This window comes from Rhinolophus sinicus, linkage group LG12 (genome assembly GCF_036562045.2).
Source record: "Rhinolophus sinicus isolate RSC01 linkage group LG12, ASM3656204v1, whole genome shotgun sequence".
Taxonomy (NCBI): Eukaryota; Metazoa; Chordata; class Mammalia; order Chiroptera; family Rhinolophidae; genus Rhinolophus; species Rhinolophus sinicus.
In genome coordinates, this window is record NC_133761.1 from 38,979,067 (window position 1) to 39,004,924 (window position 25,858).

Sequence of the window (25,858 nt, forward strand, 5' to 3'; positions counted from 1 at the left end):
CACTATAGAACAAATGTTTTGGCTTCTGTAGCATGAATACTCATACAAACATTATTACCTGATGATTTATGAAAAAGTATCCACTGCAATTCAGTGTGGAAAGAATGGTCATCTATAGGAGAAGAGGGGAAAAACAAGAAAATAATTTATTAACAGTTTGCTAAAATACAATAAAACACATTTTGTTATTACTCTTTCCTTCTGTCATGTATAAAATTGGAAAGCAGATAGATTGGCGATAAAGCCTTGAGAAGTGATTCCAACTAAGAGTAACTGGAAAAACTTCTAGTCTTTACATGTTCTTTACATTTAAGTTCCAGAATTACTTAAAGCATTGTGGGTCTCACAGAGAATGAGTTAGAAAGCTTATGACATCTCCCTTTACTTCATCTTCTAAATCTTTGGCTCATATGTAATGGTAGGATCCTATTCCCTGTGATTTCATTATTTTTTTTATATCATAGTTTATTTGAACCCTGTCAATACACGAAAGTGTTAACTAGACATACAGTCCAGCTATATAATACTTGTAAAATTTAAATACTTGACATTTAAACAATGTAATTTGCACAGAAATGCTAATGGACTTGATGAAGACACAGGATGGACTGCCAAATCGTTGTTATAGTAATTTTTCAGCCATCTTTTCATTAGTAAAAATAATGCCTCATGCGTCCTAATTTATAAATACATTTACATGTATTATCTCCATTTAACTTTCCATTTCTGTGATTTAGAAAGACAGTTTTTCATGTAACTGAAACTTGGAGAGGCAGAGTGACTTGATCTTTACAAAGAACCAGGCATAAGAATCCAGAACAGAATTAAGATATGCTGAGCTGAACTGATTAGCAAATCTTAAACTATTCTTATATGTGTTCTTTAGTTTAAGCAAAAATTGGATATTTATTTGAAGATCATAAAAAAAGAAGCAAATAATTAGTGGACTCCCTGCCCTTATTCTGACATCTGATCAAATGATATCTGTGGCAGGAACAATGTTATGTGCTTATCAAACTCCATTTTCTTTTAATCCTGGGTACACATATCTCCAAGTCTCTTCTCTCCAGGTAACTAATTTCTATCTAATGCAATATGAAAACTTTGGAAATTATATATACAGCTTCTATGCATGGTCCCTAAAAATACATCTATGTGATTCTCCATTCTTACTCTCTTTCATTTCCGCTTGGCAGATGCAATAGATTCATCCAAGATCATCAAGGAACAGTGGAACCTCTAGATCAGGGGTGTCCAAACTTTTTTCAACGTTTTTCACCAAGGGCCATATGCAGTAAAATACACAAATAGCTGGGCCACTCACTCGAGGTGAAGTACGTATTGCCTCACCTGGTTTATTAAGTAAACTAAATATATTTTTGGAATTTGCTGCGGGCCAATAAAAAATGGATCGCGGGCCGCAGTTGGCCCACGGGCCGCAGTTTGAAAACCCCTGCTCTAGATGAAAGAAACCTGATTACCTGAATTACTTCATGGAATAGAGATCTCACTGACTTCTTGCATCAATTGCAAAGTAAGCAAGAAATAAACATTCACTATGTTAACAATTAACCACTAAAATTTGGCACTCGTTTCTTATAGCAATTAATCTACTCTGTACATATGAACAGGTGCATAATATTTTGTTTTGACTTCAGCTGAAGTTAAGTTCTCTCAATTCCCGTCTGCCCCTACTTTGTGTCTGTTGTGACATTACTGCCAGTAGAGGAGTCTGAAGACACTAGTAATGTCCCATTATATAGATAGCAACCCTGCTCCTCTCTTTAGTCTAACACTTATAGAGTAAATAAAAATAATTTAGAGTAAATTTGAAAACTGTATCATTCATAACATGGGTGGGTCTCATTTAAATATAACTTTTCAAACATTTATCATATATAATTTTTACAGCAGCACTGTGAACTGAATATTATTATCCTAATTTTATGGATGAAAACTCTATGGCACAGAACCATTAAATAACTTGCCCAATCTGTCATATATAGGTTGGATAGACCTAGCATTTAAATTCAATTCCTAAAGGCCCCAAAGCTCTTCAAAATGAATGGTAGTGGGGTCCACTTTTCTCTTTAGGCACTTCCTTTAGGCACTATCACACCACACCCATCTAGGAGAAGGAAGAGCCTTAATATTATATCACAACTTCATCCTACTTCTGGACTTAGAATGTGACCCTCTTCAGGAAGCATAACAAAAGACAATTGACCGTATGAAAAAGAGAATATAATAGTTCCCATTGATATTTGGGACATCTGATTCTATAGGCTCACTTTAAAAATCAACATATCCTTAATCTACTTAATTATTTCGAAACAGAAAAATTATATCTCTCAGATTTTTACATCAGTTCTGGTGTATGTTCCAGCATGATAAAATTGCCTGGAAAGCAGTTAATCATGATCTCTTTCTCACCACTGAACAACATATGGTTGATCCAGTTAGTGTCATGTTGCTGAAGGAAATTTTTTTCTTGTCCAATATCCAGGCATTTGGCAAAACACTGTATTGGGTTTCCAGAGTAGAGTAATAGTTTACCGTTTCTTAACAGATACATATAAAATCTTGATTTCCATTGAAATTTAGGAAATATACATTGCTAAAATTAACAGTGAGCTAATTGTCTACCTTGTCGTTTTTAAGTTTAATTGAGCCTCAAAATTATGTTTTCCATAGAAAAAGATCCATCTAGGGTAATACTGCAAATGATGCAATTGCTAATATAGCAGATTTCAACTAAAAGGTTACCAAAAAGAAGAGAAATTTCTGAAATTAATAGTCTTTTACTACCTATTGCTAGTTTTAAATATTTCTATTTTGTCACCATTTATTTATTTTTCTAACATTCTTACAAAAATAGAAATCCTTCTTTACTTAATTCTGGATATTTTGAAAATAGGGCTTTAATATGTGTGTTCTGTAATACAAAATGAAAGTTATTTTCATAAGGAAAAATAATGCTCTTGTGAGGTCATGATAAGCTATCTCCAGAGCTTAAAAATTATATATATATATATATATATATATATATATATATATATATATATATATATATATATCCTCTTTGAATGTTTGGTAGAATTCACTAGTGAAGCCATTTGGTCCTGGACTTTTGCTTTGGGGAAGGTTTTGGATGACTGATTCAATTTCCTTACTGTTGATCGATCTATTTAGATTTTCTAGTTCTTCATGATTCAGCCTAGGAAGGCTATATGTTTCTAAGAACTTGTCCATTTCTTCTAGGGTATTATAGAATTATACACTTGAAACCTATGTAACTTTACTGACCATTGTCACCCCAATAAAATTTAATTTAAAAAAATACTATAATACACTAGGATCAAAATGGCACACTACATAAATGCTGCATCTTATCCTTCTGTTTCAATTTATTGGAGTGCACATTAAAAATATTTTTCAAATATCTATGATTACACTGGAAAAAAAAAGGATATCCCCCTTTGGTCTACAAGCTATGAGCAATTTTAAAAGACCCAAAGCAGACTGCATTCAGTAGAAGTAAGAAAGTTCATTAAAAACAAAATGACACAAAAATGTTAAGGAAAAAATACACACAAAAAACAAACAAGCAAACAGATAAATCAGAAACTAGTTAAGAAAAAAATGAATAGCAACAGTAATATTATACCAAATAGAATTTAAGGTAAGCAGAATTAAGTGGGGGTGGGGGGGAGGGACACTGCATAATTATTGAATATAACACAAAAATTCCAGCAGTATAGAGCAGTAAAGTTTCTTTATGCACCAATCAATATAGCTACATAATATCTATAGTGAAACTTATAAACATATTTATAAATTTAATAAATCCAAAATAATTTAATACCTACCTTTAGAAAATTTGATTTGTTGAGTTGGAGATATAAAAACAAGTAAGAATATAAAATATTTGTATAACACTATTAACAAACTTGATCTAGTAGATCTACATAGAATTTTACAGAAATTTGTATTTAGGGGAGGACTTAAAAACAAATGAGACACTAGAAGAAAAGAGGAAACAAGTGATCATGGGCAAAAACCACAAAATAAATGTCAAAAAAGCAGCCCCAATTATTAATATCATAGAGGCCTTATTTACTGAAGGTGTTGCAAGAAAATAAGAAATTAACTACCAAAAAATAGCTCTCCTCCAGGCCCCATTCAAATTTACAAACTCGTCAATTAAAGAAAACATTCTAAATAATTCTTTATTAAGAGGAAAATAAATCTTAATTAAAAACCTTGTTTAAAGAATAAAACACACTATTTATTAAAATGTATACTGTGTCCATTTGAAAATTCAGAGAAAGATTATGGACCGAAATGGAGTTTTAAAAAACAATAAAAACTAAAACTAAATTAAAATACAGAACAAAAAATAACAGAAAAAACAGAAAGAAATCAATAAAATTAAAACATATTAATGAAATGAAAAACAAAACCAAAATAAAATATTTCTAAAGTTAATCAACAAATTAAAAAGCAAGATTTTTTGAGAGATAAAAAACTACTGGAAAGTATGGACATGAAAAAAAGGGAGAAACACATTAGGAACTCAAATTGACAAAGTTGCTGAGTAAAGTTTAAAATATTATAAGAGCATGTACAATTTTATTCCATAAATTTTTTTAACATTTTTTTATTAGTCTCAGGTGCACAAAACAATGTAATAGTTAGATATTTAACATTTATATCCCTTACACAGTGACAACCGCCCTCCCCCGTCCACTACCCCTCTGACATCACACACAACCATTACATTTCCACTGTCTCTATTCCTAATGCTGTACACCTGAAGCTGAAGCTGAACAATAATGAATGTCAACTATAATTATATACATATACATATAATTATAGTTGACATTCATTATTGTTCAGCTTCAGCTTCAGGTGTACAGTGCAGTGATCAGGCATCTACATCATCCCTGAGGTGGTCTCCCTAATGAGACAAGTGTCCACCGCATACCCTATAAAATCATTACAACATTATTGGTTACATTCCCCAAATTGACTTTCATATCCCCGTGGCAATCTTGTGGTTACTGACTGTGCTTTCTAATCCCCTCACCTTCCCCCTTATCCCCATGCCCTCTCCCATCTAGCAACCCTCAGTTTTTCCTCTATGTCTGAGACTGCTTGTGATTAGTTCATTCATTTATTCTTTTCTTTAGATTCCACATATAAGTGAGATCATATTTTATTTGTCTTTATTGTCTGACTTATTTCACTTAACATAATGTTCTCTAGGTCCATCCATATTGTTGCAAATGGTAAGATTTCATTCTTCTTTATGGCTGTGTAATACTCCATTGTATAAATGTACCACAGTTTTTTAACCCAGTCATCTACTGATGGGCATTTCAGTTGTTTCCATGTCTTGCGTATTGTGTATAGCACTGCAATAAAAATAGGGGTGCATAATTTTTTTTGAATTAGAGTTTGGAATTTCTCCGGATAGATACCTAGGAGTGGAATTGCTAGCTCATAAGGTAGTTCCATTTTCAAATTTTTGAGATATCTCCATACTGTTTTCCATGGTGGCTGCACCAATCAGCAATCCCACCAACACTGCACAAGGGTTCCCTTTTCTCCACATCCGCGCCAGCACTTGTTGTTTGTTGATATATTGATGATAGCCATTTTGACTGGGGTGAGGTGGTATCTCATTGTGGTATCTCATTTCTCTAATGATTAGTGAGGTCGAGCATTTTTTCATATGTGTGTTTGCCATCTGTATGTCCTTTTAGAAAAATGTCTCTTCATATCCTCTTCCCATTTTTAAATTGGGTTGTTTGTTATTTTGGAGTTGAGTTCAGTGAGTTTTTTAAATAAATTTGGGATATTAACACCATATCTGATATATCATTAACAAATATCTTCTCCCATTCAGTAGGATCCCTTTTTGTTTTATGGATGGTTTCCTTTGCTGTGAAAAAACTTTTTAGTTTGATGTAATCCCTCATGTTTATCTTTTCTCTTACTTCTCTTGCCTGAGGGGATGTCAGTAAAAATCTTACTCGGGGTAATGTCTGTAAAGTTTCTTCCTGCATTTTCTTCTAGGAATTTTATGGCTTCAGACTTACATTTAAGTCTTTAATCCATTTTGAATTTATTCTTGTATATGGTGTAAGGAGGTGGTCCAGCTTTGTTTTTTTGCATGTGTCTGTCCAGGTTTCCTAGCACCATTTATTGAATAGACTGTCTTTACCCCACCATAATTCTTGCTCCCATTGTCATAGATTAAATGACCATATAAGCATGGATTTATTTCTGGACTCTCTATTCTGTTCCATTGATCTGTGTGTCTGATTTTATGCCAGTACCATGCTGTTTTGATTACTGTAGCCTTGTAGTATAATTTGATGTCAGGTATTGTTATACCTCCCACTTTGTTCTTATTTCTCAAGATTGCCTAGGCTATCTGGGGTCATTTATGTTTCCGTATAAATTTTAGGATTATATGTTCTATTTCTGTGAAAAATGCCCTCGGTATATTGATAGGAATTGCGTTGAATCTGTAGATTGCCTTAGGCAGTATGGACATTTTAACTATATTAATTCTTCCTATCCATGAACATGGTACGTGTTTCCATATATTTGTATCCTCTTTAATTTCTCTCTTCAGTGTCTTATAATTTTCTGAGTACAGATCATTTACTTCTTTGGTTAAATTTATTCCCAGGTGTTTTATAGTCTTTGAAGCAATTGTAAATGGGATTGTTTTCTTAATTTCTCCGTCTACTATTTTATTATTGGGATATACAAATGCAACTGATTTCTGAATATCAAGTTTCCATCCTGCTGCTTTACTAAATTCATTTATCAGTTCTAATAGTTTTTTTGGTAGAATCTTTAGGGTTCTCTATATATAGTATCATGTCATCTGCATATAATGACAATTTTACTTCCTCCTTACCAATTTGGATGCCTTTTATTTATTTTTCTTGTCTTATTGTTGTGGCTAGAACTTCCAGCACTATGTTGACTAGAAATGGAGAAAGTGGGAAAGCTTGCCTTGTTCCTGATCTGAAGGGCATGGTTTTAGCTTTTTTCCCATTGAATGTGATGTTAGCTGTGAGCTTATCATATGTGGCCTTTATTATGTTGAGATATGGTCCCTCTATTCCCACTTTCTTAAGAGTTTTTACCATAAATGGCTGCTGGATTTTGTCAAATGCTTTTTCTGCATCTATCGATATGATCATATGATTTTTATTTTTCATTTTGTTGATGTGGTGTATCACATTAATTGATTTGCAGATATTGAACCACCCTTGCATACCAGGAATGAATCCCACTTGATTGTCACGTCCTGCACAAGAGCTGTGGGAAGCAAGAAGGGCGGCACAGGAGTAAGAACGACAGGAGCCAAGAATAGAGTGCAAGTGGGGTAAGGGACTCAAGTCTCAAGGACTGAGCCCTAATCGGGCCAAACGCATAGCTTTTATTTGTGGACATACGAGGCAGTAAAATTGTTTTTTTTTCCCCCATGGTCTGTGATTTCTGTGCCTGCTGACTGTTTTCCCTAATTGTCCCCATTGTGCTCCAACACATACTATGCCTTCACATGCACCCAGTCCCGGGAGATGGAGTCATTATTTAGAAACCATCTGATAAGAGGGGGTATGATCAACATCATTCCATTGGGTCTCTGCTCTGCGGAGACACTTCCTTTGGTGCCGCAGGATCTGTGCGGGGGAACAACCAGTTTGGCAGCTGTAAGTCAACATCTCCCCCTTTTTGTTTTTGTAGTAGGAGAAACACAGATTTGGCAGTTTCCTCATTTATGGCCTATCAGAGGGCTTTTGTCCACATCTGAGGACTAGACAGAATAGACAAAGGGTAATTAATAGAAGTGCTATTGCATCTGCAAATCCTTCACCCAGGATTTTCTCCCAAGTGAGGGGATTCAAGTGACATAATCCTTCTGCAGCCGTGGGAAGCGTCTCCTCTCCTGGGAGGAGTGGGAGCGTGGCATGTGACGTTTGATCCACTTCTTGTTTTAGCTATAGAATATCTACAGTGAGATTAGGAGCATGTCCCCAGAGGAGAGCTCATACCTCCGACCACGGGGTCCTAGTTCGGTTGTAGGAGAAAGGAGTCACACAGTAAGTAGAAATATTCCAATCACATTTTAAAGTAATCATGGTATGGAGATTTTCTAATTGATCTCCAAGAAAAACTAAAGTTGTCTCTAAATCAGCTAATCTAACACTAATTTCTTGATCAATTTTAATGTTGATTCCAAGTCTTACTAGCATTTTCATGCCATTCTTGTACAAATTGGGTGGTCTGTACAGCCTGATGTAATGCTACCCCAAAGACAGTAGCAACAGTAGCTATTGCTATAATTCCCATAATGGCTGCAATTAGGAGGCCAATAAATCTTTTAGTCCTATATAATATTTTATGAAGAAGTTGCAAAACAATATGAACAGTCGGGGAGGCTTCCCACACCCTAGGGGCTTGGACGGGTATCCATAAACCCCGTCTTCTTTTTAAGATCATAATTTGGTCATGGGAGGCATCATAAATTGAAGAATGAAAGCATGTCTATAGCCAGCATTGAGAACATTCAACTAATTTTGTTGTCTGATTAACCGTGATGGTTCCTACTAAAAAGACAAAAGGAGTTTTAAGACATATTTGTGAATAAAATATTTTTGTTTTTACAAATTGAGAATTATATTGATTGTTACTTTTTTTGTGAACAATTTTCTTTCCATATCTGATTTTTTCCCAAGGCTTAAGGACAGTTTCCACAGAGTTTTTTCAAATAGTCCCCGGATGGGCTTAATCATTCTCAATTGAAGTGGGGGAAAGAGCCCTATCTTTCCAAGAGACGGAAACATTAAATTTTCCCTTAATGATCGGTGGATATCCATCACTGGATATCAGCCAATTTATAAGCTGAGGTTCAGAGCATAATAATCTTGAACAGGTAGGAATTGTAGCACCATAAGGGCCCCAATCGACAACTGTTCCATAAGCATTATTAAAAACTATCCAATCTAGATTTCCTCAACATTCTTCCCAATGGACTCGAGACTGATTATTAATCATGTCACTTTTTGGGGGACTGGGAGGAATGGGGGGAGGGAAACTATGAGTACAGAACTGTTGTGTTAGAAATCCTTTTCCAGTGACCATGATTAAATCTTTATAAGTATGATTCTCTTGTCTTCTTGGGAATTACCCAGGCTTGATTGGAGAGAAAAAGATATGGAGGGATAGAACCAATACAAAGGGGTGTATATAAATAACCTAAATCTGTATGGCCAGAAAGAGTAAAATTTCAGCCTTCCTCCTCAGGAAATTCCGGACTTCTTTGATCCTTGGGTCCAGGAAGCCAAGAACTATCATTGATATAAATAAGAGGAGGATCATCATTCCAAGTCACAGGTGTCAATGATGGAGGATTGGGTAAATAAGCCCAATAAGTAAATTTATCGGCTGCAACGCCAAGTGGGCGGTGACTTACAACAGAGAGGAGAGCCAACATGGACACCAACATATTGGTGTCGGTTTTAGGAATGTCTTCTCCTTCTCCAGGTACCCCATGAAGGGTTTCAGCCAAGCATGGTTTCTATTTATCAGGCAGCCGCTCATGGTATGGTTTAACACACCAACCAGGAATCCACAGAGGTCGTTCTTCTGGGCTTAGAGAAATACAAGCAAAACCTTGTCCCCATATTAATAAAGTTCCTAGATGCCATTGATTTGTTTGAATATCTTTCCACCAGATAGGGACATTTTCCAGAGGTTTTGCGCTATGGTGACTATTGAAATGTCTCTCAGCTGCAGTACGTCCAAGGTGAGCCTTGGTATCTGAGCCAGATGAATTTGAAAATTTAAAGTAAACATAGCTCTTGCTAACTGTATCTGCGGGGGTTCATCATTTCTCCCCCTTTTTGTTTTTGTAGTTTTTCAAAGTGGCATTAGCACGTTCAACAATGGCTTGACCCTGTGGGTTGTAAGGAATATCTGTGGTGTGAGTAATGTGCCATTTGGCACAGAATTTTGTAAATTTGACACTGGTATAGGCAGGGCCACTGTCTGTTTTGATCATTTGAGGTAGCCCCATAATTGAAAAGTAGACAAACAAATGTCGACAAGAACAGGAAGCAGTTTCTCCAGTTTGAGCTGTGGCTACAAAAAGGCCAGAAGCTGTATCAATTGTTACACATACAAAGGACAAACGCCCAAAAGAGGGGATGTGAGTTACATCCATCGCCAAAGAGCATTGGGTACAAGACCCCTAGGATTTACTCCTTCAGGGCATTCCTGTGGAGCATTAAGAATCTGGCAAGTCAGACATGTTTGAAAAATCCATCGAGCCTGTTTGTTAGTGATAGGAAACCAAGAACAAAGGCTGCCATCATTGGTATGAGTTAAAGAATGAAAATGGTTGCCTCAGTAACTTGGGCACTTCCTACTAATGAGTCTGTAAGAGCATTACCTTGAGTCATAGGACCAGGTAATGTAGTTTGAGCGCTGATGTGGATGATAGAGCAAAGGTATTGATGGTTTCTCACAATCTGTTGGAGTTGGATAAACAAAATCTGGAGAGATTGATTAGAATTATTGGAAAGAGATGCTGTTTCCATGTTTTGTACTGTATAAACAAAGTAAGCAGAATCAGAGACAATAATCAAAGGATCTGAGAAAGTTGGCAAAGCAGTTAATACTGCTACCAATTCAGCCATTTGTGCTGAAGTGCAATTAGTGTAAATAAGTTGATGACCTTATTCACTAACAATTACTGCTTTACCATTGTTAGATCCATCTCTAAAAACTGTAAAGCCCTGGGGAATAGGAGCCTGTTTGAGTTTTTTAGGTAAAATCCAATGAGTTTTTAGGAGAAACAGGAATAACTTGTTTTCTGGGTAATGATTGTCAATTATTCAAAAAAAAAAAAAAATCACTAATAGCAACCTGCCAAGATTCAGAACGAATGTTTAAATGTGTTATTTGTTGTTTCTTAAAGGGAACCACGATTTGACTGGGTTCCTGTCCATTTAGATGAAGCATTCTGGTGCGAGCTCGTGACATAAGCTCTGAGATTAATTCTACATAGCTCGGAGTGACTTAAGTAAGTTGTTAGACAGGAAAAGCCATCCCACCAGGTCATTTTGTTGAACAATCACTGCCGTGGGTCAATGTGGAGTAGGGAAAACTAAGATCTGTAAAGGTAGGGAAGGATCTACATACTAAATATGAGCCTCTTGTATTTTACTTTCGACCAATTTTAACTCTTTGTTGGCCTGAGAAGTTAGGGTACAGGGGCTATCTAGTTAAGGGGGGGGGCCCACAAGAGGCCAAATAAATTACTGAGAGCATATGTGGGAATGCCTAGGGTCAGATGTAGCCAATTAATGTCTCCTAGCAACTTTTGTAAATCATTTAAAGTAGAAATTTGATCTCTTCTAATTTGGACTTTCTGGGGTTTGATAGACTGGTGGTCCACAACCATTCCTAAATATTGGACCGGTGTTGTGGTTTGAATTTTATTTGGAGCAATGCAAAGTCCAGCCTAATCAAGTTGTGTTTTAAGTAATTTAAAGCATGTTGCTAAGAGCTCTATAGAGGATGCAGCACACAGAATATTATCTATATAATGAGTAATATAACAATCTGGGAAATTAGTTCTTACTGATGTAGCGCTCAGGCTACAAAAAGCTGACAAATTGTAGGACTATCAAGCACTCCTTGTGGGAGAATTTTCCATTGAAATCTCTTTATAGGTTCCTTATTGTTAATTGAAGGAACAGAAAATGCAAACCAAGGACAATCTTGAGGATGTAAAGGGATTGTATAGAAACAATCCTGTAAATCAATAACTATTAAAGGCCAATTTTTTGGAATCAGTGATGGTTGTGGGAGCCCAGGCTGTAAACCACCCATAGGCTCAATTATGGCATCGATAGCTCATAGATCTGTGAGCATTCACCATTTCTCTGATTTTTTCTTAATAACAAATACAGGAGAATTCCAAGGGCTAGTAGAAGGTTCTATGTGGTCTTGTTTTAATTGAATCTGTACTAATTCTATTAACACCTCTAATTTTTCCTTAGAGAGGGGCTACTGTTCTATCCACAGAGGCTTATTGTTTATCCATTTAAGGGCTACGCGGGTCCATAGCTGTTCAACAGTGGCCCCTATAAAAAAGGTTTTTGTGTTTCTGTCAGATATCCCAATCCCGCCTGTCCTTGTTGGGATGGGGGCTGAATAGGCTGAAAAATTCCTTGATTAAATTTTCCTAGACCTTTTCCTGGTTGATATCCTATTTGACTCATAATTTTTTGACTTTGAGGACTGTATTGTCCAGGTAGTATCCAAATTTGTATTTCCCATTGTGTAAGCAGATCTCAACCCCACAAATTAACTGGAATGTCAGCAACATAAGGCTGTAAAAATCCCTTTTGTACCTCTGGCCCGAGGCAGGGAAGAACGCAGACACTTTGACACAAAGCTGAAGCTCGGCCCACCCCTACTATATTAATGTTTGGCTCTTGTACTTTCCAATTCTTTGGCCATTTCTGTGCACTAATTATGGAAACATCAGCTCAGGTGCCTAAAAGACCTGTAAAGTTTTTACCCTGTATTTCAATTTGACAAACTGGGTGAAAATTTGATATCTTTTCTGCTAGAAAGATTCCTGCCTGTCTGGTGCTTCCAAAGCCTCCAGTTCCCCTTTTTTGAGTTCCCTTTTTTTCTGGGAGAATATATGGGAGCAGAAATAACTGAGTAACCCATTCTCCCTTTTTTGCTGTCCAGGGAACCGATGAGGACATTATAATTTTAATTTCTCCTTTATAGTCAGAATCAATAATACCTGTATGAACTGAAACTCCTTTGGATGTTAAAGTAGAACAACCAAGGAGAAGTCCAACAGTACCTGGGGGAATTGGTCCAAAAAGTCCAGTGGGCACACGCAAAGGAGATTCTCCAGGAAGTAATAAAATACCTTGTGTTGCATAGATATCTATGGTGGCACTTCACTCCATAGCAGGACTCAATTGTTGTAATGAAAGTCGCGGGGAGGTACTGCCTGATAGTTCTGAGGAGCAGCTTGTGTCCTATATGCCCCAGTTGTTGTCAGGGCCTGGGGCTGGCCCCGCCTCTCGTTTCCCTGAGGAGGGATCCGGTTTTTATGAAAAATTGATCTGTACTCATTAGCCCAATGATTTCCTTTTTGGCATTTAGGGCACAATCCAGGTGGTTTAGGTCCCATAACAATAGTAGCATTAGGCAAACGGGAACTGTTTCTATTTTTCTTTTTGCATTCCTTTTTGTATGGCCAAATTTTCCACAATTGTAGCAAGTGCCAGGAAATTTATTTTGAATCCAGTCATGGCTTGAGCTAGCATGGCAGCTTTAAATTGTTCAGTTCCTACTCCTTGGCACAAGCGGATATACCCCATTGTATCTGTTTTTTCTTTCATGATTCCTATAGCTTTCTTACAGTCATCATTAGCATTATCGTATGCCACGATTTGTAAAATTATCTCGGCTGCCTGTAAATTGGTCACCTGTTTGTTGATAGCATCTTGTAACCTGGCAACAAAGTCAGAGTAAGGTTCTCAAGGACCTTAAAGGATTTTTTGAAATGACATCAGGGCTTTACCCTCTGTTTCTATTTTTTCCCATGCCATTAAGCACATTCTTTGTAATTGATCAACAGCCTGTTCATTCATCCCTAATTGATTTTGGGTACTTTCCCAATAGCTGCTCCCTAACAATTGATCTTTGGTAGTATTTATATTGTGAGCTTGATTATGCCTGGCTTGGGTTTCAGCACCATCAATCCACCAAGTCTTAAACTGCAAAAACTGGGAAGAGGAAAGACAAGGCTTGGCTAGGGCATGCCAATCTGTGGGGATTAATCGATTGCCATTGGCCCGGCCCCGTATAAGGCCCATTGCGTAAGGAGAGTAGGGCTGTACTGAGGTACAGCCTGTTTGAGCTCTTTTAAGAGCTTGAATGAAAAGGGCTCATGTAAAAATTCCCGAACAATGTTGGGTTGTGTGGATCCGCACCAGAAGCTCATGAATGATAACAGGAAATGCTAAGGCTTCCAAGTCTCCCTCCCTCCGAGCCTGTCTTACCCCTTTTCCATGGCTGAGAGAGGTATGGGAGAGCCTCTTGAAGGAGGGGGAGGTGTGTGCGCAGCGGAACCAAAAGGGTTAGTGTTTTTCTCCAGCTGCAAGGGTGGATTCCATTCATACGCTGGAAAAGCAGGTGGTAGTGGAAGGTCAAGTAAAGGACCTGAGGATGGGTGACAGGTCTCCAAAGGTGGATATAATGACTTGGGGCTTATGATGGGGGCTTCTAAAGATCCTTTCTCCTTTTCCTCTGATTTCTGTATTTCTTCTTCCCCCCTCATCTTCTTCATCAATTTGTAAAGGTTCTAAAACTGTCCAGATTAATTTCCACGTATCCCAGATGGTTACTGGGAGAGAAACTCCTTTATCATATAATCCACGGAGTTTTGTACCAACTTTTTCCCATGTTTTTAAATCTAACGTCCCCAAATCTGGGAACCAAGAACAATAAGTTTCAATTACTTTGAGAAGCTCCTCTAATTTCTGATCTGACACTCGAGCTCTTCCAACCTCAAGAAGGTGCTTAAGCAAACAAATATAAGACCTATATCGGCTATTAACATTTCCCATTATGTATAGAGAAAAGGATAGAGAGGAAGAAGACTTTCACTCTGAATGGATTCAGATGCCCGTCTGGCCATGTCCTTTCCAGGACTTTAAGGTCTGTCTTGGCTATGGTGCACCCGTATAAACTCCGGGCCCGGTTAACGCTGTCAGGCTCTAAGTCACCGTTTTGCCTTATGACTTAGACCACGGAACTGCAGATTAGGGCTCAAGCAAGCTCCGTAGCCGTAGCCATGGAACTATAACCACACATTCACACATTCACTCTCTTGCACTTAGAAAGAGAAAAATTCCCCTTTTACTTTGGTTAAATTCCCTGGGAGTTACCCTACCTTTTTCCAGTAGTTGTTGCGACCTCTACCGGGCCCCATGCCATGAAACCTCTTTGATTTTCAACTCATAGTCGACCTTCCTTCTCGAGACCCACGTTGGGTGCCAGATATTGCATCCTGCATGACAAGAGCTGTGGGAAGCAAGAAGGGAGGCGCAGGGTTAAGAAAGATAGGAGCCAGGCTGGTCTGGTGGCTCAGGCTGTTGGAGCTCCCTGCTCCTAACTCCGAAGGCTGCCGGTTGGATTCCCACATGGGCCAGGGGGCTCTCAACCATAAGGTTGCCGGTTCAACTCCTTGAGTCCCACAAGGGATGGTGGGCTGTGCCCCCTGCACCTAGCAATGGCAACTGGACCTGGAGCTGAGCTGCGCCCTCCACAACTAAGACTGAAAGGACAACAACTTGACTTGGAAAAAAGTCCTGGAAGTACACACTGTTCCCCAATAAAGTCTTGTTCCCCCTCCCCATTAAAATCTTTAAAAAAAAAAAAAAAAAAGACGAAAGAAAAAAGAAAGACAGGAGCCAAGAATAGAGTGCAAGCAGGGCCAAGGGACTCAAGTCTCAAGAACTGAGCCCTAATCAGGCCAAATGCATAGCTTTTGTTTGTGGACATACGAGGAAGTACAATTGTTTTTTTTTTTTTTCATGGTCTGTGATTTCTGTGCCTGCTCGTTGTTTTCCCTAATTGTCCCCATTGTGCTCCAACACATCCTGTGCCTTCACACGCACATAATCCCAGGAGATGGAGTCATTATTTAGAAACCATCTGATAAAGGGGGGATGACTGACATCATTCCATTGGGTCTCTGCTCTGCGGAGACACTTCCTTTGGTGCTGTAGGATCTGTGCAGGGGAACAACCGGTTTGGCAGCTGTAAGGCAACACTTGATCATGGTATATGATCTTTTTAATGTATTGCTGAATTCTGTTCACTAATATTTTGTTGAGGATTTTTGCATCTATGTTCATTAGAGATATAGGCCTGTAGTTTTCTTTTTTTGTAGTGTCTTTGTCTGATTTTGGGATCAGGGTGATAGTGGCCTCATAAAAAGTGTTTGGGAGACTTCCCTCCTTCTGAATTTTTTGGAGTAACTTGAGGAGAGTAGGTGATAATTCTGTTTTGAATGTTTTGTAAAATTCACCTGTAAAGTCATGTCCAGGGCTTTTGTTTGTTGGGAGCTTGTTGATTACTGATTCAATTTCCCTGGTGGTAATCAGTCTATTCAGGTTTTCCGTTTCTTCTTGAGTTAGCCTTGGAAGGTTGTATGCTTCTAGAAAATTGTCCATAAATTTTTAAACCTATATAATATGCACATGCTTCTATGAAAATGTGAACTTCCAAATGTATTCAAGAGAAAGTAGAATGAATGAAATAACTCTTTAACCTTAGAAGACATTGAGTCAGTAGCGAGCCCAGATAATTTTTACCCAGATAGTGAGTTCTGGCAAGACTTTTAAAATAAACAATTTCCCGTCTTCTGCAAAGATTCTCACAGCAAAGAAAATGAGGTAAATCTACTCAACTCCTAAGTTAGTAAACTCAACAACTATAAAACCGAGCCATGATTGCAACCACACACACACACACACACACACACACACACACACACATTATGCCAATTATACTTATAAAATAAATACAAAAACTTACAAAATATTAACAAATCAAATTAAGCAGCATTTTAAAAAATGGCATGGCTAGGTAGGATTTCTTCAGGATAAAGCATCTTCCCATATTAGAATATCTATTTATGTAATAATAGTAAAGTGTTGTTTATTTCAATGAGTAATGCTAAACATTTAGTAGAAACACATATTCATTCACAATAAAAATATTTAACAAACTAGGTCTAGAATAGAACATCCTTAACTTAATAAAGCACAAAGGATTTAAGTGAACATCATATTACAATAGAGAAACATTAAAAATATTTCAAATTACAGTTGATACCAAGATGAAGATTCTTTCTATTGTTGCTGTTCTTCAACATTATGTTGATGGACCTAGCTAATGGAATAATGAAAATAAAATGGTATATACATTTAAAAGGAAGAAATAACTATCATTCATACATGATTCCAAACTCCAAGATAGTCTGTCATTGTCTGTACTTGATTCTGAATTTCAAGATAATCAGCAAACAAACTTTTGCAACAGCTAAAAAATTAAAGCAAGGTGAATGGCTGGATACAAAATCTATATACAAAAATCTATACCTTTTCCAAAGTAAAACCAATAGTAAGCCATTACTACAAACCATTAGAAACAATTACAAAACATAACAGTATGTAGTGAATGCCATTCATAAAACCACAAAACTAATATTAGAAAAAAAAACCTAAAAAGAAACATGCATGAGCTGAATGGGAAAAAAAGTTATGAAACTTTAGTTAATGAGCTATAAAAAAAGACTAGTAATATGAATGTTCAAGAATAAGAACACTCAATATTACAGTGTCTAAAAATCGATAATGAATATAAGTGAAATACCCACCAAAATGCCAATAAGATTTTCATGGATCTTGAAAAATTGATTCTAAAATATACATGAAAGTTTAGAATCCCATATTTAGTGATATTATTGAGCTTAAATATCCCAAATGACTTCTGAAATTCTTCATGCTGAAAACAACTGAAAATGCTGGAGATATTTGGATCTAGATCTAGATATGTATATATCTAGATGTATATCTAGATCTAGATAACCAAAGAGCTAGTAAGAATAAATCATTTTTCAATCACAAATATAAGAGGTGTGGCAAATCATATTTTCCAAAGATAGCTAAAATAATTTGTTCATCCCACAGACCTTCTGCAATATGACCATAACATGTTTCAAAAAAACCCAGTACACACTAAGAGGCTATGTATAGGTCCTCGTGTCAAGAGTACCAGCTATAAAGTGCAATCTAGCTTTCCAAACATCCTAACCCAGGTACCAGATATTTGTGTAGAGGAGCTCAGAGATGATTCCAACTGCCAGCCACTTGAGTCATTCCCTAGCACTTCAGCCATCCCACCTGAGACCCTAGGCACTGTGAAACAGAAAAGCACTTCCTGTTGAATCCTGTCCAAATCCTGACCCATAACATTTTTTACTATAATAAAATTATTTGTTTTATACCACTAGATTTCTGGTGGTATGTTATGCAATAACAGTAAATCACAACAGCTGTATTTCATTCAGCAAGTAGTAGGAATACAACGGCTTTGCCCTTAAAGTTTATGTCAAAGCTAGAAATTGCATGATTCTTCACGGACTTTAGGAGTCAGGGTCCACCCACTGTAGGAAATCTAGTAAGAAACCTTTTTTTTTTTTAAATTTAAGTTTATTGGGGTGACAACTGTTAGTAAAGTTACATAGATTTCAGGTGTACAATTCTGTATTACATCATCTATATATCACATGTGTTCACCACCCAGAGTCAGTTCTCCTTCAATCACCATATATTTGACCCTGTATACCCTCATCTACCACCCCTCACCCCCCCTTACCCTCTGGTAACCACTAAACTATTGTCTATGTCTATGAGTTTTTGTTTCTTCATTTGTTTGTCTTATTCTTTTATTATTTTCAGTTTTATATACCACATACCAATGAAATCATATGGGTCTCGACTTTTTCTGTCTGACTTACTTCACTTAGCATAATAATCTCAAGATCCATCCATTGTTGTCGCAGATGGTACTATTTCATCTTTTGTTCTGGACGAATAGTATTCCATTGTGTATATATACCACAACTTCTTGATCCATTCATCTATTGAAGGACATTTTGGTTGTTTTCATGTCTTGGCCACTGTAAATAAAGATTCAATGAACATTGCAGTACATATGTCTTTATGGATGAATGTATTCAGATTTTTTGGGTAGATACCCAGGAGAGGGATTGCTGAATCATACGGTAATTCTATTCTTAATTCTTTGAGGAACTTCCACACTGCCTTCCATAAGGGCTGCACCAGTCTGCATTCCCACCAACAGTGTATGAGGGTTCCTTTTTCTCCACAGCCTCTTCAACACATGTTACTATTTTTCTTGTTGATGATAGCCATTCTGATTGGGGTGAGGTGATATCTCATTGTGGTTTTTATTTGTATTGCTCTGATGATTAGTGATGTTGAGCATTTTTTCTTATGTCTACTGGCCATTTGATTGTCCTCTTTGGAGAAATGATTCTTCAGGTTCCCTGCCCATTTTTAATTGGATTGTTTGCTTTTTGTTGTTGAGTTGTATGAGTTCCTTACATATTTTTGATACAAGCCTCTTATCAGAGGCATTGTTTGCAAAAATCTTTCTTATTTGGTTGATTGCCTCTTTATTTTGTCAGTGGTTTCTTTTGCTGTGCAGAAGATTTTAAGTTTGATATAGTCCTAATCATTTATTTTAGCTTTTACTTCCATTGCTTTTGGAGTCAAATTCATAAAATGCTCTTTGAACCCAAGGTTCATAAGTTTAGTACCTGTTTTCTTCTATGCAGTTTATTGTTTCAGGTCTTATGTTTAGGTCTTTGATCCATTTTGAATTAATTTTGGTACATCATGAAAGATAGCAGTCTAGTTTCATTCTTTTGCAGGTGGCTTTCCAATTCTCCCAGCACCATTTATTGAAGAAGCTGTCTTTTCTCCATTGCATGTTTTCTGCTTCTTTGTAAAAAATTATCTGTCCATATTTATGTGGGTTTATTTCTGGGATCTCAGTTCTATTCCATTGGTCTGTGTGTCTGTGTTTCTGCCAGTTTCATGCTGTTTTGATTACTGTTGCCCTGTAGAACAAGCTGAAGTCACAAAGTATGTTACGTTCAGCATTGTTCTTTTTCTTATGATTGCTTGGCTATTCAAGGTCTTTTGTTGTTCCGTACAAATCTAATGATTTTTTGTTCTATTTGTTTAAAAATTGCCATTGGGATTTTGATGGGGATTGCATTCAATCTGTATATTGCTTTGGGAAATATGGCCATTTTAACTATGTTGATTCTTCCAATCCATGAACATGGAATATTTTTCCATTTCTTTGTGTCTTCTACAATTTCTTTGAAAAATGTCTTATAGTTTTTAGTATATAGATCTTTCACACCTTTGGTGAAGTTTCTTCGTAGGTATTTTTTTGTTGCAATTTTAAAAAGAATTGTGTGGTTTTTTTTTCATTTCTTTTTCTCAGATTTCATTGTTAGTGTATAGGAAAGCAATAGACTTTTATGCATTGACTTTGTACCCGGCAACTTGACTGTATTCGTGTATTGTCTCCAATAGCTTTTTGGTGGATTGTTTAAGGTTTTCTTTTTTTTATTATTTTTTATTTGTTGCTTACTAGATTATGGGTTTATTATAAAAGGATACAAGTCAGAATAGCCAGATCCAAGAGATACATAAGGCAAGGTATGGGGGAAGGGGTACAGAGGAGTTTCCTTGCCCTCTCCAGCTGTGTTACCCTCCCAGCACCTCCACCTACTCACCAATCCAAAAGTTCTCTGAACTCTGTTGTTTAGGGCTTTTATAGAGGCTTCATTATGCAGTATATTTGATTAACTCATTGGCCATTAGTGATTAATTTAACCTCCAACACTTCTCCAGAGGTGAGGGATAGGCTGAAAGTTCCAACCCTCTAATTACCTGGTTGGTTACTCTGGCATCCAGTCCCTACCCTTATGGGCTTTCCAAAAGTCACTCAGGTATGGTTGAAAAATGACTTACTATGAATAACAAACGACACCTTTATCTCTATTTTCACTGAGGGAATTCCAAAGGTTTTAACAGCTCTGCCAGGAATGGCGATGACCAAATATATATTTCTTATTATTGTCAATGTAAGAAATGTCCAAACATGTAGAGAATTTTGTTTACTTAATCCACTATTTATTACATATAATTGAAACACCATTCACTGAAACATAGTACTAATGCTGCAAAAAAGGGGTTAAAATCATGAAAGCATTCATTTTGTAAAAATGAACATGAAAACTGAAGAAAGTTCTGCCCTATATAAATCACATTTTTGAAGTATACGTTTTGTCCCATAAAAAGCCGATTCATTTCCAGTACCACGGTGACCTAAAAAAATATGAAATTATCATGGTTTCACGTAGGGGTCAATTTTCAAACTAGTACACATGGGTTCATTTTTGTCCCTTACTCATGTTTACATTTACCAATGGTCTTACATCACCTTTTAATATACAGCCCTGTAGAGAATTTTTATAAGATTTTACTTGAGCCAAATTGACGACAATGCTGGGAAGCAAGATCTTAAACGCTCTGGAGAATGACAGTTTGCTGTTTCTTTCTTTTTTTTTTTTTTTTTTAATTTATTTTTTAAATTTATTGGGGTGACAATTGTTAGTAAAATTACATCGATTTCAGGTGTACAATTCTGTATTACATCATCTGTAAATCCCATTGTGTGTTCACCACCCAGATTCAGTTCTCCTTCCATCACCATGTATTTGATCCCCCTTACCCTCATCTTCCACCCCCCACCCCCCTTACACTCTGGTAACCACTAAACTATCGTCTTTGCCTATGACTTTCTGATTCTCATTTGTTTGTCTTGTTCTTTTGTTGTTTTTGGTTTATATACCACATATCAGTGAAATCACATGGTTCTCTGCTTTTTCTGTCTGACTTATTTCGCTCAGCATTACACTCTCAAGATCCATCCATGTTGTCACAAATGTTCCTATATCATCTTTTCTTACCACCGAATAGTATTCCATTGTGTATATATACCACAACTTCTTTATCCATTCATCTATCGAAGGACATTTTGATTGTTTCCATGTCTTGGCCACAGTAAACAAAGCTGCAATGAACATTGGAGCACACGTGTCTTTATCTCTAAATGTTTTCAGATTTTTGGGTAGATACCCAGGAGAGGGATTGCTGGGTCATATGGCAATTCTATTCGTAATTTTTGAGGAACCTCCACACTGCCTTCCATAACGGCTGCACCAGTCTGCATTCCCACCAACAGTGTATGAGGGTTCCTTTTTCTCCACAGCCTCTCCAACATTTGTTACTATTTGTCTTGTTGATGATAGCCATTCTGACTGGGGTGAGGTGATATCTCATTGTGGTTTTGATTTGCATTTCTCTGATGATTAGTGATGTTGAGCATTTTTTCATATGTCTATTTGCCATTTGTATGTCCTCTTTGGAGAAATGTCTCTTCAAGTCCTCTGCCCATTTTTCAATTGGGTTGTTTGTTTTTTTGTTGTTGAGTTGCATGAGTTCCTTGTATATTTTGGATATTACCCCTTATGGGAGGCACTGTTTCCAAAAATCTTCTCCCATTCAGTTGGTGGCCTCTTTATTTTGTCGATGGTTTCCTTTGTTGTGCAGAAGCTTTTAAGTTTCATATACTCCCATTCGTTTATTTTAGCTTTTACTTCCATTGCCTTTGGAGTCAAATTCATAAAATGCTCTTTGAACCCAAGGTCCATAAGTTTAGTACCTATGTTTTCTTCTATGCAGTTTAATGTGTGCTTAAGTCTTTGATCCATTCTGAATTAATTTTGGTACATGGTGACAGATAGCAGCCCAGTTTCATTCTTTTGCACGTGGCTATCCAATTCTCCCAGCACCATTTAATGAAGAGGCTGTCTTTCCTCCATTGTATGTTTTTAGCTTCTTTGTCAAAAATTATCTGTCCATATTTATGTGGTTTAATTTCTGGGTTCTCAATTCTATTCCATTGGTCTATGTGTCTGTTTTTCTGCCAATATCATGCTGCTTTGATTATTGTAGGCCTGTAGTACAAGCCAAAGTCAGGGAGTGTGATACCTCCATTATTGTTCTTTTTTCTTAAGATTGTTTTGGTTATTCGGAGTCTTTTGTGGTTCCAAACAAATCTGATAATTTTTTGTTCTATTTCTTTAAAAAATGCCATTGGAATTTTGATGGGAATTGCATTGAATCTGTATATTGCTTTGGGTAATATGGCCATTTTAACTATGTTGATTCTTCCAATCCATGAGCACGGAATGTCTTTCCATTTCTTTGTGTCTTCTTCAATTTCTTTCAAAAATGTCTGATAGTTTTCAGCATATAGGTCTTTCACATCCTTGGTTAAGTTTATTCCTAAGTATTTTATTCTTTTTGCTGCAATTGCAAAAGGAATTGTTTTTATTTCTTTTTCTGAGATTTCATTGTTAGTATATAGGAAGGCAATGGACTTTTGTACGTTGATTTTGTAGCCAACAACTTTACTGTATTCGTTGATTGTTTCTAATAGCTTTTTGGTGGAGTCTTTAGGGTTTTCTATATATAGCATCATGTCATCTGCAAAGAGTGATAATTTAACTTCTTCATTCCCAATTTGGATGCCTTTTATTTCTTTCTCTTGCCTGATTGCTCTGGCAAGGACTTTAACACTATGTTGAAAAGCAGAGGTGATAGGGGACATCCTGTCGTGTTCCTGAGCGTAGAGCAAAGGGCTTCAGTTTTTCTCCATTAATTATGAGATTAGCAGAGGGCTTGTCATATATGGCCTTTATTATGTTAAGGTATTTTCCTTCTATACCCATTTTATTAAGTGTTTTAATCATAAATGGATGTTGTATCTTGTCAAATGCTTTTCTGCATCAATTGATATAATCATATGATTTTTGTCCTTTATTTTGTTTATGTGATGTATCACATTGATGGATTCTTGGATGTTGAACCATCCTTGTGCCCGAGGATGAACCCCACTTGGTCGTGATGAATAATCTTTTTAATGCGTTGTTGTATTCTATTTGCTAGAATTTTATTTAGGATTTTTGGATCGGTATTTATCAGAGATATTGGTCTGTAGTTTTCTTTTTTGTGCTGTCCTTACCAAGTTTTGGTATCAGGGTAATGTTGGCCTCATAAAATGAGTTAGGGAGTACTGTCTCTTCTTCAATTTTTTGGAAGAGTTTGAGCAGGATTGGTATTAGATCCTCTTTGAAGGTTTGGTAGAATTCACTAGTGAAGCCATCTGGTCCCGGACTTTTGCTTTTGGGAAGGTTTTGGATGACTGATTCAATTTCGTTACTGGTGATCGGTCTGTTTAGATTTTCCAGTTCTTCATGGTTCAGCCTTGGAAGGCTATATGTTTCTAAGAACTTGTCCATTTCTTCTAGGTTGTTGAATTTGGTGGCATATAGTCCTTCATAGTATTCTTGGATGATCCTTTGTATTTCTGTGGTGTCCGTGATAACTTCCCTTTTTTTTCTGATTTTGTTAATCAGTGTCTTCTCTCTTTTATCTTAGTAAGTCTAGCCAAGGGTTTGTCAATTTTGTTAATCTTTTCAAAGAACCAGCTCTTTGTCACATTAATTTTTCTATTGTCTTTTTGTTCTCTATTTCATTTAGTTCTGCTCTAATTTTTATTATTTCCTTTCTTCTGCTGACCTTGGGTTTTACTTGTTCTTCTTTTTCTAGTTCTTTAAGGTGTAACATGAGGTTACTTATTTGGGAGTTTTCTTGTTTCTTGAGATAGGCCTGTAATGAGATAAATTTCCCTCTTAAAACTGCTTTCGCTGCTTCCCAAAAATTTTGGTAGGATATATTTTCATTGTCATTTGTTTCTATGTATCTTTTGATCTCTCCTCTAATTGCGTCTTTGACCCAGTCCTTCTTTAAAAGTATGTTGTTTAATCTCCATGTATTTGTGTTTTTTCCCGCTTTCTTTTTACAGTTGATATCCAATTTCAAAGTCTTGTGATCAGAGAATATGCTTGGTATGATTTCAATCTTCTTAAATTTGCTGAGACTGATTTTATGTCCCAATGTATGGTCTATCCTTGAGACTGTTCCGTGTACACTAGAAAAGAATGTATAGTCTGATGTTTTAGGATGAAGTGCTCTATATATGTGAATTATGTCCATTTAATCTAATTGTCATTTAGGGCTGCTATTTCGTTATTTATTTTCTGTTTGGATGATCTATCTACAGCTCTCAATGATGTATTTAAGTCCCTGAGTATAATTATGTTTTAGTCAATTTCTCCCTATAGTTCTGTTAGTAGTTGCTTGGTATAATTTGTGCTCCCTGATTGGGGGCATAAATATTGATGATTGTTATGTCTTCTTGTTGTACACTACCCTTCACCATTATGAAATGTCCATCTTTGTCTCTTGTTATCTTTTTCACCTTGAAGTCTGTTTCATCTGATATCATTATGGCTACACCTGATTTTCTCTGGGTATCATTTGCTTGGAGTGTCAATTTCCACCCTTTGAGTCTATGCTTGTCCTTGTAGCTGAGATGTGTCTCTTGGAGACAGCATATGTTTGGGTTTAGTTTTTTGGTCCAGTCTGCTACTCTGTGCCTTTTTATTGGTGAATTCAGTCCATTTACATTTAGGGTGATTATTTATATGTGAGGATTTCCTGTCATTCTATCTTTAGTTTTCTGGGAAGGCTGTGTCTCCATTGTTTCTTTGTCTTTTTGTTGTTGTCTATTATTTCCATGTGGTGGTATTCTATGATGTTTCCCTCTGTTTCTTCTTTTATTATAGTATATATATCAGTTCTGGATTTTTTTTGAGTGGTTACCCTTAAGTTTATGTAAAAGAAAATTTGATGTTTAGAGTATTCCATTTTTTTCAGCACGCTTACTTTCTCCATTCTGGTTCAGGCACCCTTTTTGAGTTTTGGTTGCCACAAATTGTCCCTGTTGATGGTGGTCGAATAGCCTCCTTTAGTATTTCTTGTAGTGCAGGTCGTGTATTAGAAAATTCCCTCAGGTTCTGTATGTCTGGAAAGGTCTTTATTCCTCCTTCATATCTAAAGGATATCTTTGCTGGATATATTATTCTTGGCTCATGATTTCTCTCTTTCAATAGTTTGAATATTTGGTTCCACTCCCTCCTGGC